Here is a 16,351-nt window from a genome sequence, read left to right as displayed (position 1 = left end):
TTGGCCAGGTGCAGAAACGTCCTCCTTTTGCGGTTCGTGTGAAATTTCCAGGCAACAGACATCCAAGGAAGTCACTGCTAATTACCAAAACATGGCTAATCCTCGATTAGATGCAGCCAGAGAGTCAAACAATTTTCATATCTAGAGGCAACCTGCTAGCAGTGAAACCCCAGTTCAATAAACAGCTGTACTTTGCAGGTTAATCCTGTGCTTCTTCCTTTGTAATTCCCATAACGTATTTTATAACCGCTTCTCTTTACTTGTGTATACTGTATTTTATCCCCGTTGTCACTAATGGTGAATGGGTAAATGATAACCAAACTGTTAGTGAAAGACTGGAGGAAGCGCTGAAAACAAACGAAGGCAAGGAAGCAAGTAAAGGGATGCTTAAGAAAGCAGGGTGAGTGCTGTGGTGGAGATGAGGAGGTGCAAGGTCAAAGGTCAACTCCCCTAGTGATATCTCCTGTGCCAGAGAGGCAGTCACGACCCGGTCAGCAGAGGTTCAGGTGTCAGGGAGACGACTGACTGACAAGGCCGAGCGGGACCTCTCTACAGTCCATCCTGATTGGGCCTTTTATCCTTCCTTCCCTCCCTCTCCCCGTCGCTCCGCACCATGACCCATCTTTCCCTTCGTTCAGACGCCACCCTCTTCACTCTCCCCACTCACTCTCTACTCACAGAACCCCAGCCTGTCATTCTCTCATCCTCCCCCCTTCCTTCTCCCCCACTCACCTTCTTTTTCACCCCTTTAGCTAAACATTACCGCAGATTTTCACTCAGCAGGCCAGGCTGACTGGGGCAGCTCTCTGTGGGACTGCATTTGTCTTCAGTTCACCGACATGCATTCACATTCACACACACATGCAGTCACTGCATATACAATGTTTGCACAGAGGTTTGCACAGGCAGACATACACGTAGGAAATGATACACAGTTTTAAAGAAGTAAAACAAATGAGCTCACACAAATACAACTCTTGCACACGTGGAATGCCCAAGACGTTATAATTGTATAGTTAAAGTTAAGACGATCAAGAAATTAAATTGCACTATTCACTATGTCACTATTACTTGTAGTTACCGCCACAGATTTTGTTTACAGTAATTTTGTGCTGTTGGACAGAAAGCCTTTGTTTTGTGAAGTTTAATTATATATAGAGCACTCATTTCCTTCTTCTGATGCATCCATCACATTTTATATACAGGCCTCAGTGAGCTGGGATTTGAGCTACCATTTCAGCTGTTTACGACTTTTTCCAAATTACAGCAAACGACCAAGATTAAACACTACATATCAAAAAAACTAAAAATAGCTGACAAATTAAAGGAAAAGCCAATATGAAACACCTCACCAAGATCTGTAACGACTGATTCTCTAAAATCTGGATCTTTACCAGAAGGAAGGAACGCCAGTCTTCTAGAAATATTCCCCCATTGGATGTTTTGATGATCTTAGTAGACGACTCTGCCTACCTCAGACCAAAGTCTCCTGTTAACACTTAGTTTGGCTTGTGGTAAGCTATATTGTACGAGTCACATCATTTTCATACTTTTTAAATTATTCAGTGATCCCTCACACTTTAAGGACGGGGAACGCTTCCATCAAGATAAAAATGCTTCATGATCGGATAAAGGTGATCACTCGGAACAACTTTGTATTGATTGGAGTGACCCTTTCTGCTAAAGGGACAAGTGGAGCCAATCCATGTCAGCAAAATGCGCCCCACAGCATAAAAGAGCTACTGGATACCCTCACTGTAGAGGTCAAGAGTTCAGGTTTTTCCTTTATATGATATAGCGTGTCATAACTGTGGATACTTAAAAGTTATTGACTCCTCTGACCTGTTTTCCAGCCAGAGATGATAGATTATCTGCAACTGACCGCAGGTCTCTGTAATGGTTTCATGTCATCAGCTTCTGGTGATGGACGAACAAAATGCAGCTATTACTTACTGACAAAGAAACTATGATGCCTATTGTTGTCGCACACTGGGAAAGATCATTTATTCAGAGATTGCTTGTGGCAAAATTCTACTCAATAGAACCATCACTATTTAAAGGACAATTTTAGTCTTTGTTAATGGGCCAGCAGAAAGTAGATATCACTTTTCCTTCAGTTGTATGATTAGTCCCAGTGTCATGATAGGGAAGTCTGTTTTAATCAAGGACATTTTCATTTATTTATTTATTTTGTTGTTCATTTGAGTGAATGAACACCATCAGTTTTCCTGTGCCCATTTCAGGGCATAATACCAAGTACAACACTGCAGACCCTCAAACCCAGACACCAGACACAAGCATCAGTGCTGATCAATACGGATATAGGTTTTTTTTATTGCATTGAAAATAAGATCAAGAAAACTATGGTGTATGTAAGGGAAAACTTATGGTTAGTTAAGTTAAATTTGGCAACTATTTTGTATATTTTTGGTTTATTTTTTAGGAAAATATCTTCAATACAGTTTTATTTACCTGCATGAAAAATCAGTTGTGCAATTTTAAGATCAGGCTTAAAATATACTTTCCTTTTGATAAAGTATATAGTTAGGGCTGGATCAGGTGACCTTGAACCCTCTCTTAGTTACACTGCAATGCTCCTGGGGGCTTCCCGGGATGCACTGAGTGTTTCTTTTTTTCTTCTTTCATTCACTGTGTGTTTATACACCAGTTTCCATTAAATCGGTTATTATTAATCTCTGGCTCTCTTCCACAGCATGCTTTTGTCCTGTCTTCCTCCCCTCACCCCCAACTAATCGTGACAGATAGCTGCCCATTCCTGAGCCTGGTTCTGCCAGAGTTCTGGTTCTGTTTCTTCCTGCCAAAAGGGAGTTTTTCCTTTCCGCTTGCTCATAGGGCATCATCTGATTGTTGGAGTTTTCTCTGTGTTATTGTAGGGTCTTTACCTTCAGGTGCAGCATCATCTAATATTTAATTCAAAGTGCCATTGGAAATGATTCTTTCTATTAAGTAAGTTCCTAAAGGATTGAATTCGCATATTGAAATTGCAATATTGTGGCTGCATGTTACTTAGAGCCTTTTGAGTTGACTGCAGAATCTATTTGCTGTTAATGGCTGTTAATGACATTAATACACCAGCAGCTCTATTAAGAGATCATCTTGTTGCAACAATTTTTAACGAAAGGTATGCAATGTCAATCAAGTGATTCAGCAAGCCTCATTAAAGCAAATAATGTATCTCATCTTTTAACTAAAGCCTGTGACGATGTGCTCTGAAACAGCTGAGTTTTTAACACTTCAGAAAGATTTCTCTCCAACTTTCTCATGACTTCTGGTGTGGGAACAGGAGTTTATATTGATAACCATTTCACGTCTGCAGAGCGGACTTCACCCCGAGGGTATGAACAAGGTTCTCATCACTCTCTTACCGTCTCATCATCGTGGTGACTGGCACGCCGGAGGCCAAGAGACAACTTGACATAAGCACTGGCAGGTATGCGCACACAGACGTACACTCTGGCAGGTGCGGGCTGCAGGCAGGGCTGCCAGTCGTTTCTTCATTGTTGCTTTTCATTAACTTGTCTAATGCAATCAAAGACTGTCAGCAAGAGTGAAAGAAGGAAAGAGAAAGAGAAGACGAGAAGAAAGAGAGATCGCTTACTCCTTTCCACAGATATGACTGCCTAAAATTAAACTCGTTCTTTCCTTCTGATAACACTGCGTCCTGCCTTTGGTTGCTCTTCAATGTCTTCAGGCGTTTTTGCTCAGACAGATGCAACACATACACACAAATATAGAGGTGAGAAATGCTTGGGGCAGCATACATGCTACAGTGTCAGCTCATCATAGCATAAGCGCACACCTGCATGTAAAGAAAAAGAAGTGTTGTCAAAAAGCAACATTTTCAGTAACGCATTCAGGACTTTTAGTGAAATGCCACAGCTTAATGAAATTACGACACAAAACATTTACCTCCCTGCATAAACCCGTGGCATATTACCTTTGCTTTTGGGCGGCGCGTCACTCTGTTAAAGGTTAAAGGGAAGATATTCTAATCAGGGACTCTTTACACAACAGCAGCTCAATAAGGTCAACTAGTGTCACAACATTCAGCTTGGTGGGAGGAATGTGTGTAAATACAAGTGTGTGTGTGTGGTTGCTTTGCTTTTCTTTCTTTTGCTTGTGGAGTTTCTCCAAATACGGTCTTTTCAGCCCTTTGGTGCAATCTTTCTTGTTCTATGCATTTTCCCATGAAAATACCATCACTAAATAACTCTAACAAACACACACACACACACATATATGCACGCTGAGTCACATGTAAAGCGCTGGTGCCTGATGGGGTGATCCGCCGGCCAATCGGCTATATTGATTATTGGGCCAGGGAGGCTGGTGGAGCGGCAGCAGTAATTAGGGCTTTTTGGTGTGGATTAGCTGAGAGAAAAGGTCACCCACTCAACATCAGTGGCAGGACCACAACCAGAGAGATAGGGAGGGGTGGACAGACGAAGGGGACTGTCCCCAAATGTGATGACCATGATTGACAGGGCCACGTACCTACAGATGCAGAGACAGGCTGAAAGGATTCTTCAGGCTCATCTAAATTTCGTCATTTTTTCTCTGTCATTTTGATTTGTGGTGAAAACACTGTTAAAACTGAAGTAATACAAGAGATAGCGGGATACAGTATTATTGAGAGTTAGACAACATATCTATAAATAGTATTAGTAATAATAATATCTCAGATAAATTTAATCAGGTTGTTTCCTACAGCAAATAAAGTTCAACCAGTCGGTGTGTATGGACTTTGGGGTTTAAAGAGTTTGGGTTATATTTGCATTGCAAAAAAGCATAGTTTATGTATAAATGGGTGTGGATGGTTGAATGTGGTATGTTGTATCAAGCACTTTGCTTACTTTGGTAGAGTAGAAAAACCAGTCCATTCACCATTTACTAATTACCACTCCTTGGAAGGGCTGCACTTTAGAACAGTCCATAATATTTGCCAGATAATTTAGCTAAAAAGCACCAAACAGCAGAAACACAGGTTAGAACTCTAGTTCAGTGACTCAAATTAGCTGTGAAGGCCAGCAGAAAGCTTCCTGCCAGAGTGACCCAAGTTGGCACACCTGGGTCAATGCAAACCTGCAGTACAAGTGTGTGATAGAAGACGTTACTTGGAAAAGTAATGCGTGCAGATGAACTGAATGAACTTTCCAGGAAGTCAATTTTTATCTATAGCTCAAAATCACAAAAAACAAATTCAGCTCCAAGGGTTTTGCAATTTGTACATTTAAATCTTAAGAGAAGAAATTCCACATTGAATGCCTAAGAGCAAAACGCTAATGAATTGTGTTACATATCCCTGAACAGAGTAATTCTTTACATTACTTCTGTGTTACTTATAGCATGAATTGTCACATAATTACCAGTTAACAATATAAACTGTGGGCTGCAGTCCCACACACTGACACTAATCCCTATCCTAATGACGACACATACATAATCTTTGCCTTGTTGTTTAAGCCTTAATACGAAGTTGTCAGCAAAATTAGTAAAAAAAAATAAAAAGCCTAAAAGGCACTTTACATGAAGATTTTGTGGCCACATGTATGGTACAAGTGGAATCTACAATGGTACAAGCCTGACTCTGTGTTGTGTTTTGCAGTTGTGAATTCTGCTGTGGGCACTTTACTGTAACGCTCTTGTCCAGAGATCACGACAACTCTTTAGAAGTTGTAGACTGCACTACCATTTTCCCCTCCTTGCCTTCTTTACCCACTGTGCAGCAAATTAAAGAACAATATAATGAAATTAATGACATAACTGTTTACTTAGCAAATGCTATGTGATGACTGAATTGCGGCCGGTAATACGTTACATTACCAACTTACAATGTAGCATTACTTTGGAACACATTACATCCCCCACTGGTGCAGAATCCATAACTTTCAAATCCAGTTTAAACTATGGAAGAGAACTGATTGTATAAGGGACATACACTATGCACTGATATGGAAAAAATATTATTCAGGTGCATGAACGCAGCTTTAAATATTGCTCAAATGGAACCATATAGGTGCAGCTTTACGTGTTTGACAAGTAGCAAAGCTTCTTTCTGTTCTCTGTGTCTTTAAGACATGCAAGTTGACTTCTCATCGGTATGGCAGGTCTAAGTGTATCTAAGGAGGTCACGACCCTCTGAGGGTGTGACCTGGACAAACAGGACTGAGGAGCTGCAACAGCACATGGAATGTCTCATTTGTTTTTGTTTTGTTACAATTTTTGCTAAAAGAGGAAAATTTCTCCTGCTGCAGTTGCAGGTAGGAGCACAGAAAATGAAACAAAAAAACCCCCAACTTCTTGGCAAAGTATGAGGCAGGGTTTACATAAGAAACATTACATGACAACAGTAAAACCTGTAAAAGCTCAAGAACAGCTCTGTGTTGCTATTTTAATATGCACTGTCTCTTTTCTCTTTGTGATTATCAGCTTTCTGACTGGGTGTAATTTATTATAAAGAACACATTTAAAAAAAAAGGTTTTCAGTTGTTTTATCCACATCTACTGGTCTGTTTTTTTAATGTGCTTTCCCCATTATATATGTTCACTGGTACAATGCAGAATCAATTGTTCCCTAAAGCTGCTCGATGGCATTTTCTGGGTGTCAGCTCCCCTTCTTCTGCTCCACAGCAGCTCAGTGTGAAGCAGCAGCAGCAGCTGTGGTAGATTTAGGAGCTCTGGTTTTGTGCAAAGCTGCAGCACCCCTAGTGGTGGAAACACAGAACAGGTGCTACATTTCTGCAAAACCAACCAGACAGGAGGAGACAACTGCTGACTGAGGGAATTTGTGTTGATAAGTACTGCATTGCATTGCAAGCCTACGTGACTTTTCTGTCTGTCTCATCACACAACAATAGGTGTGTCTTCCTGAATGTGTGTGTGTGTGTGTGCATTGCTGGAGAAAACGCTGTGGCACTTTGATATCTGTGCACAGGTTGTGTGCGTTTGACCTTTTTTCATATATATGAAACAATGTGCTTGATCGGTAAATGTCAGCGGATACCCAGCGGAAGATCTGAAGACGTGTTTTGTTGTGTGACAATAAAGGACACACATAACTGAGAGGCAGGAAGCAAACACATGAGGGGCAACAAACCTTGAATTCTATCAGGGTCCAACACAGGCTGCCTTTGTCTTTGAAGTGGATTTGAAGACAGTGAATGTAGCAGATATCTGCCTGTATCTGATGTCGAAATCTGCAAAATCTCTCTGCCAGCGCGGTGTTTTGCTGCAAAATATTATATCTGTGAGCTCACACAACACTATAAACTATAGACTATAGACTATAAAACATATATCACATCTGTGATCGAGATCACAGATGATGATTAAGACTTCATAGAAATGTTGTTTCCACGACAAAGGTATGCAGCCCTGACCTTGTCAGACTGGGTTTAAAAATGTGTTAGGTGGTGGATGTTGACCGGGGCATTAACTGAACCTATGTGGTACACATAGAGGCAGGACAGTCAAGGCCGGTCTATCCGGACGTTCTACGGCTCATAGAGTTCACCACAGGGTCAAAAGTGTCACCACATACATCACAGCTGTAGCAGAACGGCACACACAGTTGCCATGGTGATCAGCCATTTTTTTTTCTCCCCCTTGCTGTGCTAAGCCAAACAGTGGTGGGTGGCTGCCAAGATACGGAAAAAGGACAAAAAGGATTGTGTACTCGGCCTTATGTATTTTTCAAAGTGTGTATGCAAAGTAAGTGTGTTTATTTGGCCAGGCGTATTTTCGGTTGCTGTTTGCGTCGCATGTGTGCCTTCCTTGTTTGATCTGACTATCTGTGGTCTCAGCTGTACTCGTCAAGAACGCTGTGCAACAATGGCTAAGGTACCCGTGGTGGGAGCTGCACAGCATGATAAAGCTGGCAAAATGGTGGTGTCAGAAGCTCCATTGAACATAATCAGGCGGTAGTGGATGGGCTCGGCTGTTGGGTTTGGGACCATAAGTCTGGCGATTAAACATGCATGGGGAGAATCCTTCATCACAGGGGCGAAACAAAGCCGCCCTGCCCTTCCCACGTGTTCCAGCATCGCCATGGAAAAAGCCTGTTTCCTTGGCAACCGAACTGGCTCTCTTTGTCACAGGAATGGAGAAGGAGGCAGAGAAGGGAAGGGAGGGGCGTGTGTGTTGGGGGGTGTAGAGCAGGGGCATGACACTCAATGCTGACCTCCACCTGACCTCTAGGTGAAAATGCCATATCGGTTTCCTGGTTTCCTCAAGAGAACATTATGATAGGCTGTTTTTCTTTTTCTTTTTTTTTTGATTACTTCTATCACCTGAGTCCAGCAAAATTTATGATTTGTTGACCACGAAGACTACTCAGTGTCACGAAAGTCTAAATTTTTCTGTTTGAAGTATCATGCAGGGATACAATGGAAAGGGAGCAACAAAACATTCCATGCCAGTGAAAGGAAGGTCATTTACACAGGCTGTCATTACTCCACACTGACAAAGAGTACTGTCTAAATGCTGTTCAAACAAAACCAACATCTTTTCTTCTACTGCCCCCAGTGGCAAAATGTATAACCAGTGAAGGTTGAAGGCAGAAAAAAAAAGAGCTGAGTGAAAGAGAAATGACTCACAGTGAGGAAATGGAGGATGCATTTCAGAAAGCATAGTGGTGAGGGTGAAAAACAAGACAATGGCTAGTTAATACAGGCAGCCAGACAAAGAGAGGAAGCGAGACCAAGTGAGACGCCGCTTTTATGTCGACCCACGACTGTTCCCATAGCAAAGGCTGGTACTCTGGCTCTAATGTTAACCAAGTGTTTCCCTAATGGGCTTAATGACATATGGAGCACAGATTGCAGCAGGAGCCGTTTCACTTTGAAACCGCTGTCGCCTCCCTCAGGGCTTCGCGGGCAGAACATTATGAAGACGTGGAGACTGAGGACACAGGTCACGTCTGGTGAACTTTAATGGTTTTCAAATTATAACTGAAAAGGAGCTTTTCATGAGCTGAAAGATCTTTAAATGTCACTGTAAATGACTCTCAACAGGTGTATTGCTGTTCTTTTCCCATTGCCGAAACAGCATAAGTAAAATGTCGAGGATTGCTTCTCAAAAGCGATCATTATCTAAGACGACCCATGATGATGCGTCTCATGCTGTAAATTCTCACCACTGGCCCGCATGGCATCTCCCCAAGCATCTCCTCGCAGCGTATCGCCCGCCATTTTGTTTCAATTTGTTCCCATCACCGATATCTCTTCGTTCTCTCAGCTCCTTTAGTCTGTCCACATCTCACTTGTCGTCTGGCTGTCATCTTCTCGTGGACTGTTACTGATGATATCAGGTTGCTGTTGGCTTTACGATGCTGGAAAGTGGAGCTAATGGGCTTTCAAATGCTTCATTGTGAATGCAACCTGTCAAGAGGGGAGAGATAGGATCAGATTTGATTAGGGGGTGACGGCAACAGAATAAAATGTATTTTAAAAAGCGAGGGAAGTTTGTTTTTCCGCACGGCTGCGCGTGAGAGACAAAAGAAAAGAGAAAGTGCATTACGTATATGTACTAATTCCCTGCTGTGAACAAACCTTATTAGATTTCATGTGTATTTTTAGAAGCCTTTACATCCCTGCTCCCACTCTCCTTTTCAGTTTCCATTTTCTGCATGCGTCTCTCCAGCGAAGTAGAGAGTAACACTGCCTCTTTTGGCCGGATGTGGTAAATGTGTTTGTCTCTGGCAGATGAATGATGTCAAACAGACATATTTATATTCATTTAGGACTGAGGAGGAGGAGAACCCATCTGTAACGGATGTGATAGGAACCTCTACGCGTGAGCGTGCACATTTAGGGGTGTGTCTATGTGCGAGTGTACGCATGTGCATGTTTGAGCATGGCTTCCAAGGTATCCATCGTTTGTGAAAAATGAATCATGCTTTTGTGTGTGAGCTGAATCTGTGTTTGCGGACTTGTGTGTCTAACAGCTTGTGTGTGTGTGTGTGTGTGTGTGTGTGTGTGCGTGTACAACATGTGCGTCTGCGAGCTTGCGAGGTCATTCCCCGGTCACTTGTTCAGGCTGTGTGATGAATGAAGAGGAGAGGTGCCTGCAAAGCCAGAGAGATTTGGGAGAAACATTGTTCCACGGGGTTAAAAATGGTCTTGTGTTATGCCAGAGGCTGGGGAAACATTACTAAAAAAAATGTAAGACTGCAATTAAAGTGGATGTTCATCATATCCAGCATTTAATATCAATCTTGGCAAAGTAATAAACTAATAAAATATTCATATTAGCCATTTGATTATGCAGATTTGCTCAACGAGAGATTTTGCAAGTAAACAAAGTATCCAAAATTTGCTCCCACTATATGTTATATGTCCACTGATTCTTTCCTGCAGGAAAATTCAAGTGGAAGTGGCTGTGTTTGGTTTGGACAGGAGGCCAGCAGGGTCAAAGACATCTCATTCAACAAGGAAGAATCGGGTTGCAGTAGACAGGAAGTTAGTGAACCAAACAGGAAGGACTTTACACAGAGGAGGCTACTGAAAGCCATCATTGTCTGTTAGCACAGGCCAGAGAGTAGGCCCAAGTATTATTTGTCTGTTTTCGAGATTAAATATCGCTTTAATTTTTTTTTTTTTGACAATTTTTTTTATCAAAGTAAAAAAAAAATCACAGTAAAGATATAACAATATTAACACAACGATACTGTAACTAATGCAGTGTGTGAGAGTAGTGGTCATTTGTTTGGAGGCGGTCAGCTGGAATCTGAGGAACTACTGAGGATAATTTATGCGTGTGTGGGGGGGAGAGAGAGAGACAGAGAGAAAGATAGACAGCTATTGAGAATGTATGCCTTGGACAGTGTGGTCAGGCAGAAGTGCATTGTGGGATCGATGTCCACACCTTGTCCTAAATTATTCATTCTGTCAGCTGGCCTGTCCACCATCTCTGTGGAAACCGCTGACCAAGAGCTTTACCTCCATCCCTGCGGATTCACCTCTTCATCCCCTCCTCAGCCCTCACTTCCTTTTCTTGCTCTCGCTCGCTCATTAGCTCTTCCCTGATTCGTTCTTCTACAGCATCTTTCACCCTCACTCCTACTTTCAGTCCTTCTTACCCCTCCGCTCTTTTCATCTGTCTCTCTTCTACTCCCATTATTCAGTATATCTGTCTTACTCATTAGTCCTGAACTCCCACTGACTCGGTTTCTATTTTTTTTTCTTTTCCTCTTTCTCACTGCGTGCTGACATTCTCCCCTCTGCTACCCCTGTGTTGCTGACTAAGATTATAATGTGTTGGCTTTGTTAGGATGTTTATGTTTGTGTCTTTGAAGACTGCCCCAGTGGCCTTTTGGAAGACAGCCATAATCCTAGTGCGCGGCCAGTGGTTGTTCTGCGCGCCGTTTGTGTGTGTGTGCGTGTGCATGTCCGTACGTCCTCATACATGTGTGCACATGATCAACTCTGAGTGTTCTGTGTGTGCGCGCAAGCATGAGAATGTGAGTCAGTAATTGTGACATGGCTCATACATAATGGCCAGAGCCCGTTTGATTACAAGCGGAGGGGCCCGGTGATTAATCGCTGGATTCAGCTTCCTGGCCCGAATTGTGACACCCGGTCACAGAGCATCTGTACTGACACACCCCCCTACCCTTACTGCCCTGAGCAACTGTATGCCTATACCGCCTACACCTCTCTACAGACAACCACACATACACACAGATAGCCCCTGCCTTCATCTCACTTTCTCCCCTGCACTCCATTGCCTTACAGTTTCAGTTTTGCCTCCATCAGTTTTGCCTCTTTGCTACTTTACTTATCATATTTATATCTAGTCTATCTCTGTATTTACTTGAGTTCGTAACATAATTATTAGGCCACAAAGAGGTGTGAAACAACCACAGATGATGTCATAGTACCAAATGATGTTGCTTAGCAACAAGGAGATGACCCTCCCCACAAAAATTTGACTAGTGCTCATCCGAAAGACCGCAAACTCAATATTACATTTGCTTAGGTACCTGATATTACACCTGGAAAGTGCAGAAGGGCCAATTAGACTACAAGTCCATTTTCTTCTAATGGTACAAAATAATGAAAATCTCTACGAAGGTTTTGCTATTACCTTAGTTTCATTTTTAAAAATTTCTTTTTCATTTTTAAAAATTTTAATAAACGTGGTAATCTAGCTATCCGAATTATCACAGGATTATGGCCTAATCAGAGATTAGGTTCATGCAGAGTATACAGGTCATTGTTAATGAAAATAAGGAGAAAAGGAAAATATAACATACAAAAGAAATCAAATTGCAAGCACTAACGAGCAAAGGATTTTTACACACACAGATGTGAGAAATGTGATTAAGGTGAGGAAACAGAATATGTGTGAATGTAAGAGATGCAGGATTAAAGTCAGGAGGAAACAAAGGAAGAGAAACTGTGTGTGTGATCAAGCAAGCTAGTAGGAAACAGAGACAGTGTGTGTGTGTGTGTGTGCGCGTGTGTGTGTGTTTGTCTGTTCCCCTGGCTCTCACCTCCATGCGGTATCAGGATGAGGAATGGTCCTGCCAGCGATCAGCCCAGGCCTGGACCAAAGCTCTGCACAAGGATTCCCTGCTGAAACCATTAGTCTGGGCATTAAACACCATTAGAGCACACAAGCGTGCACGTGCACACACATTCATGTATGCCTGACTTCAGAGGACATTACACTGACTTACGTTCATTTTCTGGAGACTTACTCAAACGCTAACCACAATACTGCTTACCTCTACCATACCATAACCATTGCCAGTTGCCTAAATTTAACCTTAAAAAAAATGTGGTCTACTTAAAACTGATTTATGGGGACACCACAAGGACACAAGTCCCCGTAATATCACTATGTAAACAGATTTAGGTCCCCACAACATAAGTAATACCTGACGACTCACTACACCTTGACACACACACAGACAGACACACTCTAGAAAAGACGAAGAATCAGTGCTAGAGGACTGCTTCAACCTGAGCGTACAAGAAAGCAGGAAGGAAAGAATAACAAAGAAAGGAAAGGATGGAAGATGTGGGAGAGCATTGAAAATTCACTTTTGCTTTAATGTCTCATTTTTCATTCTATCATCTTCTCTATTTGCCTTTTCTAATGCATAATTAATTAACAACAAGTGGAGAAATTAATTTCCTGGAGGGCTTTTTTATTTTATTTTGGATAGGCTTACCTCATCGCTCCCTCACACCGCTCCCATCTGCATGTATTACGGGTCTTGTGTGTGTTTCTGCACTGTCTTGTTGCATGCAGGAGCGTGCGTGCGTGTCCTCAGTGATCCAGGTGTAATTGGGTTAGTGACAACCAGGACAATGTGACACCTGCAGGTCTCAGCTGTGCCTCTCCCCGCTGAACTGGCCTGGAGTCAGCTGGAGCTTTGTCATCTGGACTGAACTCCGCTGAAATGGCCATTCTGGGACTGATCCCAGGTTAGAGGCTCGGCTGAGCACAACACACATATCAGTCCAAAGCCCTAAGCTTTTGTCTTTTTAGCCTGACACGAAGCCCCAGTGAAGGACAGCAAAAGAGATTATGTGACGTCCATCCTAGGGTATTCAGAAATGGTGGCAAACAAATCTCTTAAGAAAAAAAAAATCATTGTGGCAGTTATGGGCATTTTCTTTTCAGAGTAACTCCTAAAATAATAAAGTGGAGCAGCTAGAAAAATAGGCTGCATAAATATAGTTTGGGATTCAGCACTTAGTTTCACAAGTCTGACAAACAGAGCAGGGACAGTACAATTGTCACTTTTTAAATAAGTATTTGGTTTTACATAACTTCCTTAGAGATTAACCAAGTATTCTGATTCTGATTATTTGGTTTTAAATATATCTGATTTAATCAAATGTAAACCAAATGTGTATGAATAATATACTGTAACAAAAAAAGAAAAGGTTGAGAAATGCAACATTTCAAGGCAACATTCAAAGCTTTTTGAGGTTTTTGTCAACTTTACAAGAGTTCTGTCAACTTTCATTTTCTTGTTCAACAAAATACAATATCTCAGTGAGGAATTTTTAACCATAGAATTTTGAGTTTGGCACTGATTTTTATGCCACACACCCTTTCTGACCCAACCTTCCCATTTATCTTGGCTTGGGAATGGCAGTGGGAGTACGCTTGTGATCCCCTTTGTGCACAACGCAGGGTTTTTATTTCCTTCTAGTTGTGAATTTGGGCCTTTAAGTGTGTTAAGCAAACATGCTACTCCTGACACTACTGAAACGCATTAAATGTTCAAGGATATTTATGTTGCTATAATTGTGCCTATATGGAATACTGAATAAATAAAATGAGGAGGACACAGCTGAAACTTAACCAAAATATTATGTGTTTCCATAGTGTAGGGGTTAGCACATTCACCTCACAAGTTAAAGGTCCCTGTTTGCAGCTGGGAGGCTTCTAAGGGGTGGGGGAGATAAATGGGAGGGCAGATTGATCTGCTGCAGGAAATACGGGAGGAGCCAAAAGATGCAAAGTTTTGTGTTACTGATGCTAGAAGTTCTTTTGTTCACTTAACAGGAATTTCTGTGTTTTTTGAAAGTAGAAATACTTTCACAAATGTGTTGCAAATATGTTCACAACAAAATTCAAGTTGTCAGAGCGTTTGGCTAAATGTTTCAATCCTAATATAGTCAATAACTACAGTCAGAGATATGAAAACTGAAAAAGCTGTTGAATCTTGTTGCCACGATGTTTTTTTTTATGTTATTTGTTTTGTTTTGCTTTCTTTTCAGAGTGGAAAAGTTGATTCCATTAAAGGAGTTACTAAGAAAATCACCAGTATGATGTGTTGCATGCATTGTAACAGTCATCAAGAAACAATTGTTGTTGTTTTTGTGTAGGCAAAAATTGAGAAAATCAGCAACTCATGCTGATGATTGTGAGGTCCACTGAGCCACTGGTGGGAAAGCATGCTGGAAATGACAAGTGAAATCGACCCATTTCTGTGCAGTTTCGGGGGGTTTTTTTAACTGCTATTTTTTTCTAAACTTGAGAACTGAATGCAGTTCATCCTTATGCAGGAGAACACAGTGGACAATTTATTTTTGGCTTCTTGTCGTATATGTACTGTACGTCCCATTCTTATGAAACATATCTCTCTCTTTCTTTGAATTTGGAAAAAATGTTACTTGGACTTGAGCACGAACTGGTTACATCTTAGCAGTAAAACGTCAAAGGTCAAGTATCTCATGTCTGCCCTTTTCTTGTGAATTCATTACACTTGGCGCAAAAGTCCAGATGGACTCAAGGGTGACCTGCTTATAATTTAGCAGCCAAAGTCAGTGTTGTGACCTCTGAGAGTATTTATAGGGTCTTAACTCGTGGATTTACATGTGAATTATAGCAAAATTTCATAAGAATGTGTTAAGATAAAATGATGAAGTGATTACATTTTGTATCCGAGGAGACTGAACTTGCTGTTGGAAGGCATTCAACTACAAAGTGCTACTTCGACTTTATTCGTGGATTAAAATGATGATTATGAGCTTAGCCCAGTGTAATTCATCTAGCAGCATTTGTAAAAGAAAGAAATCAACTTATGTCAACTGATTTTTCTCATACTTCATGTATGCGAAGAACTATCACTTCTCTATTGTTCACTAAGATAATTTATAAGTCCCAAAGGTAAGTATAAAAAAAGAAAAAAGATGTTCAGGGTTTGCATAAAAATCACAGAGGAACAGCATCGCTGTATGCTTTTCTCTGAAAGGCACCTTGTGTATCATATAGACATGCAGCAAATCGTCACTGGTCTGTGACAGTTTCCCGGATGCCCTCTTCCTCTCATCAGGCAGAACTTGTGATCACAGACTGATATCATCACGCCAACGTCTCCTTGTCACATCCGATTTCTGCTGCTCATGTCTGAAAACTGTCTCTCTAGGCCATAGTGGCGGCAGACCATGCTAACCAGCGCGACGCCATCGGAAGCTAATAAATCATCTGTGGTTTTATTTCAGATTTATTTGGACCGTAATGAAGACGCGACGGGCCCCGGGCTGTAACCGACAGCGACAGGGTGACACTGATGAATGGCTGAAGGTGCGTTCTCTACAGTTGGAAGGAGAGCGAGGACTGTCAGGCTGCCACAGTGCGCTGTGTGTGCGTTTAATCAGTCACACAGATCTGCTAGATCACACAGTGGGAGCATAAATAGCATTACCATCTAATATGTAATTACTACTCTTCACAAAAAAAGCATGTGGATACAAGCACCAGCTTCCCCATCAGCTTTGTTATCATTATCACCATCATAATCATTATTACTGGGAAAGTGGCTACAGTCTTAACCACTCACTTCATCAAAATCATTACTGTATTT

At 41.6% G+C, this 16,351-nt stretch overlaps 1 long non-coding RNA gene across 1 annotated transcript; it reads right to left on the bottom strand.

Moving 5' to 3' along the window:
* Positions 1 to 8,035: 8,035 nt before the first annotated feature.
* On the bottom strand, positions 8,036 to 13,254 carry LOC109196485 (uncharacterized). The gene is made up of 3 exons (XR_003215831.1): positions 13,199 to 13,254; positions 12,515 to 12,596; positions 8,036 to 9,398 (listed from the first exon to the last, which is right to left on the bottom strand). It is a non-coding gene; the product is annotated as an uncharacterized LOC109196485 (long non-coding RNA).
* Between the last annotated feature and the right edge of the window lie 3,097 nt (positions 13,255 to 16,351).

This window comes from Oreochromis niloticus, linkage group LG22 (genome assembly GCF_001858045.2).
Source record: "Oreochromis niloticus isolate F11D_XX linkage group LG22, O_niloticus_UMD_NMBU, whole genome shotgun sequence".
NCBI lineage: Eukaryota > Metazoa > Chordata > Actinopteri > Cichliformes > Cichlidae > Oreochromis > Oreochromis niloticus.
This window is presented reverse-complemented; position numbering and strand designations above follow the sequence as displayed.